The sequence below is a fragment of the Limulus polyphemus genome, unplaced genomic scaffold (genome assembly GCF_000517525.1).
Source record: "Limulus polyphemus unplaced genomic scaffold, Limulus_polyphemus-2.1.2 Scaffold3437, whole genome shotgun sequence".
Taxonomy (NCBI): Eukaryota; Metazoa; Arthropoda; class Merostomata; order Xiphosura; family Limulidae; genus Limulus; species Limulus polyphemus.
The window spans coordinates 30211-34912 of record NW_013669047.1 but is presented as its reverse complement, the minus strand read 5'-3'; the positions used below and the strand labels follow the sequence as shown (position 1 = coordinate 34912).

Genomic DNA, 4702 nt, shown 5'->3' with positions numbered 1-4702 from the left:
ATTAATCTACGAGACCTTTTTCCCTTTTTATTAGCTATATTTTTGTGTGCCAGCAATACCAAATATGGGCATGTACGTATACCCGATTCAATTTTAGTACCCATCAGGATCTCCACACGCCTACCCTAAAATTGAAATTCTTTTAGGCAGGATTAGAATAAATTAATCTATGAGACCTTAGGCATGGTGAAATACATCAAAAGGGTTTGACATCTGGAGTCCAAAACTGTAATTAGATCTCAAACTGGTCAAGAGATGACAGAGCTATGACGTAAAAGTTTGTACTTGAAAAAAAATTAAAAGCCGTTCTGTGAGCCACTATGCCATAGCTACAAACTAGGTATGAATGAATTGCTATCATATCCTCTTATGGGTTACAGAAAAAAATACCACAATCTCTATGCAGGAAAATAGGGAGAATATGTATGTAGCTACTGTATCTTGAATACATCTTGACACGAAATGAGCAGTGAGTTCATGACACTATACCTACCAAACAAAGATCTTCCTGAAAGGAAACAGGACTGACGAAGTTGAATGATATACGAGATATATCAAAGTACAGGACTGACAAGGTTAAACGAGATACAAGATAAATCAAAGTACAGGAATGATGAGGTGGAACGAGATACAAGATAAATCAAAGTGCAGGGCTGATGAGGTGGAATGAGATACAAGATAAATCAAAGTTTTAAAGATCTTTTTTCTAATGACAAACAAGTGATGACAACATAAAAGCATTTTGCATACAACACATTCTTTAACTGGTTTCAGTAATATTGCTTAAACTCCAAAACCAAAGAGCAGCACAGAATAGAGGTGATTTTAACTTTATGAATAACACTCTTAAAGGATCTACCAGGAATGAGAATTTCTATAAAACTTTGGAATACCTTTGATTGCTACTGACTTGTAAAAACAAACATCTCTCTCTATAAACTGGATCCTTAACTTGTATAGTAAAATAGGTCCACTGTTATGAGTTTTTTAGTTTTATTGCTGGGACAAACAATCAAACAACATAATTTTTCATTAAAATGTGACATCAGTTATTCAATCTTGTTGTTAGTCTCAACTTTTGAATTAAATTAACTTTAAACCTTTTCATAAAATATAACTTTTCACTGAAAAGATAAGTTAGTAACTGCTTAACACTGAGTGACATAAAGTATGTTTTTTTAGTAAACTAATATTCAAATAGTTCAATTAGATTTCAACAGTCACAACAGTAAAATGCTGGATCTAAAGGTACAGAGAAGCAGTCAGTCACAACAGTAAAATGCTGGATCTAAAGGTACAGAGAAGCAGTCAGCCACAACAGTAAAATGCTGGATCTAAAGGTACAGAGAAGCAGTCAGCCACAACAGTAAAATGCTGGATCTAAAGGTACAGAGAAGCAGTCAGACAACAGTAAAATGCTGGATCTAAAGGTACAGAGAAGCAGTCCGTCACAACAGTAAAATGCTGGATATAAAGGTACAGAGAAGCAGTCATCCACAACAATAAAATGCTGGATCTAAAGGTACAGAGAAGCAGTCAACCACAACAATAAAATGCTGGACTAAAGGTACAGAGAAGCAGTCAGTCACAACAATAAAATGCTGGATCTAAAGGTACAGAGAAGCAATCAATATATTTTTGTCGTTTATTTTTTGCTTTTACTAACTAATTGTAGATTACAATATCTCCACAATTTTTCTCTTAAAAAAACACAAAGAAAAATATTTAGCATATAAAGAAAGCCACAGGTACATTTAAAAGACTTGGAAAGCATTATTTTCATCCTTTATTCCGTTTCTCTCTCCCTAATCACTCTACTTTCCTATCTTTCATTATTAAGTTTCCACAAACTTGAATCAAAACCCAGGACATTACAGAATACATATGCTTTCCAGTTAGATAAACTGGTTACAATTCGCTAACATTAATACAAAACTAAGCAGTGCTTTTCTCTAACACAGGCTTCAAAAAAGAAGGAAAAATCAAATGTTACTTGAAAAATCAATAAAACATTCTAGTTAATATTCCCCTTTAGTGTATTCGTTTGTTGAATATGTTATTGAGCTTAAAACCTTTTGTGTGGAATAAAGTTTGCATTTAAAAAAAAACTGATTCCATGAAGAAAAACATATCAAAGCTGGTACAAGTTCGTCCCAGAACAACGCTTGCACACACACACACACACATAAGGTGCATAAACTTCAAACTACTATCAGCCATTTTTTACATATAAAAGTGAGGCATTAATTTAACTTTTAATAAATTTATACAAAATTGAAAATTTCGCATTAAAAATTCTCTATATGTAAAACAATGAACTGAAGTCACGTCGATATCTTGTAAGCCAAATCCATAAGATAATAAAATAATTTCAAGATGTTAGTGTATTCAACCGAGATGTCTCATTATTGTACTCTAATCCAAGAACATCAACCACAGCACTGCAATTCACCAAATAGTTGTGTACATACTTAGTCTACAGTAACAATCTATGTTTAAAGTACATTCACCATGCAAAAGTATACTGCATACTCGTACGTTATGAGAGATCAACTTTATGTGAATAATTTCATCATACAATGCTTAATAACTGTCCTTGTGTATGGAAGGAGGCAGGATATCAGGGTTATTAAAATCTCTTGGCAGCTGATAACAGAGGTGAGAAGAATACATAAGTTATTAGTCAACATATTTTCTTATGGTTGCATTGTTACAAAGAAAAATGGATACAAACAAGATAGCTGAGAATAAATATACGAGCAATCTTATAGATTTGTTAGGAATAAATAAATCCCTTTCATGTGTGTTCTTACAAAACGGATTGAAAGAAAAAAGAAAAGATTCAGTTTAATGCGAAGGGGGGGGGGGGCAGGAGGAAAAATTTTTTTGCTTAGGGGTGGGGCTCGGTAGTGCTCCATTACGGTAAGCGACCATCCCTCTGGAGTGGTATAAATTCTTCAAGTCATTACCCCTCCCCCCCAAAAAAGGGGGTATTAAGGTTTTCCAAAAGTCGATAACACTTTTTGGGAGGTTAACTGTATAGGTAATCAAATCACACGTGACATCTGCATGTATATACACTGTTTCGTGATTGTTTTTTTTTGGAACTCCAAATTTAGTTTGGCTATTGGACAGGGGATAACTTTATGCACTTGTTGTTCTATATAACTGAGAGAAATAGTCTCACTCTACGACTCTGAAAACATTTGAACTTTGTCAAAAGTCCTAAAATTCTTGCGACTTCTGAGAGCATGTACCAGGTATATATGGTAAAATGAAAGGAATTAAAACTATAAAACCATGTAAAATTTAGTAATTTATTGTATACATAAAGTGTTGTTATGCTAACTAAAATGTCTAATTTGCATTAACATTTTAAGATGGGACTATAAACGTACATTCATTTCGTTTTTATTGGCATACATAATCTATACTACCTTATAAACACTTTTCTTTCTTTGAGACTTTTTTATGGGTGGAATTGAAATTTTAAACCTGAATGACACTTTATATGCCCGTGGGCTAAACGGCCAGGTCAAAACAAGAAGGAGAGAACTAATCAGCAGCCACCATGGTTTTGTGAGACTTTATTTAAACCAAATAAATGAGCTGACTGCCACTTTTGTAACGAGCTTACAGCAGAAAACGTGGAGTCTGATCAGCAGCATTACGTTTCAAACCTTGGACCCCCAACATGCTAACCTTACCATTTAAGTGTTACTATCTCACTCATATACTCACACACAAATATATTTATCTCTCTATCTAAAAGTTTATGACCACCCCGGGATGTCTTTCAGGCTCCAAAATATTTTTTTAAGACTCGAAAGATTTTTAAACCTAAATTTCTACCGTGAATTTGATTTATGCTGCAGCTCATGGAGAGTACACGATCTTATCTTCTGTCTGCTTGTCTAAATGTGTACTTTTATGTGGTTGGAAAGAGACACTGAGTTACTGCTGACAGAGAAGAAGGCTACTCCTGATGAGCCAATTTTTCGAAGATGTTGAATGAATTACGCTATCTCTCCTATAGAATCTTCTTAAGTGTGAATGCTTTCCTGTTTTATATAGAATATACACACACAATATAACCCAAAATTTCCTACAACTTTTCTCACTTTGGGAATGTAATGATGTGCTATGCAAAACTATATACAAAACAATGTTTTGGGACAGCATGGGACCTATTGGTCCATCTTGGCTGTTCTATCCTCTAAATTAAATTAAAACTACCACTAAATACATTTTTTTTTTAAATCTTAAAGCCAGCCCTTATCATTCATGTAATTATCAAGCTTTCTATTAAACTCACTTAAATTTTTTGCCTCTACAACATCTAGAGGCAACCCATTCCAAAGGCTAACCACCCTGTTAGAAAAACTGTCTTAGCTCAAGATGACTCCGACCCTGCCAAAATTTATGTGTCCCTTAGTCCTACTATTCTCACTGTTAAGTATGAAAAAAGATGATGCATCAACACTATCAATTCCCTTTACAATCTTAAACACCTCAATCAGATCCCCCATAACTCTCCTTTTTCAAGAGAAAACAATTTGGAAGATTTTAACCTCTCCTCGTATGACAACCACTCCATTCCAGGCACCATTCTAGTAGCCCTTTCGAACAATTCAATGTCTCCCCTAAGGTAAGGAGCCCAAGACTGAACACAATATTCCAAATGTGGCCTAACCAGTGACCT

General features: G+C 34.4%; 1 protein-coding gene across 4 annotated transcripts in view; it reads right to left on the bottom strand.

The window, feature by feature from the left end:
- LOC106469346 overlaps positions 1–4702 on the bottom strand; it is a 58059-nt gene that overhangs the window by 23913 nt on the left and 29444 nt on the right. The gene's annotated exons all lie outside the window — the stretch shown is intronic.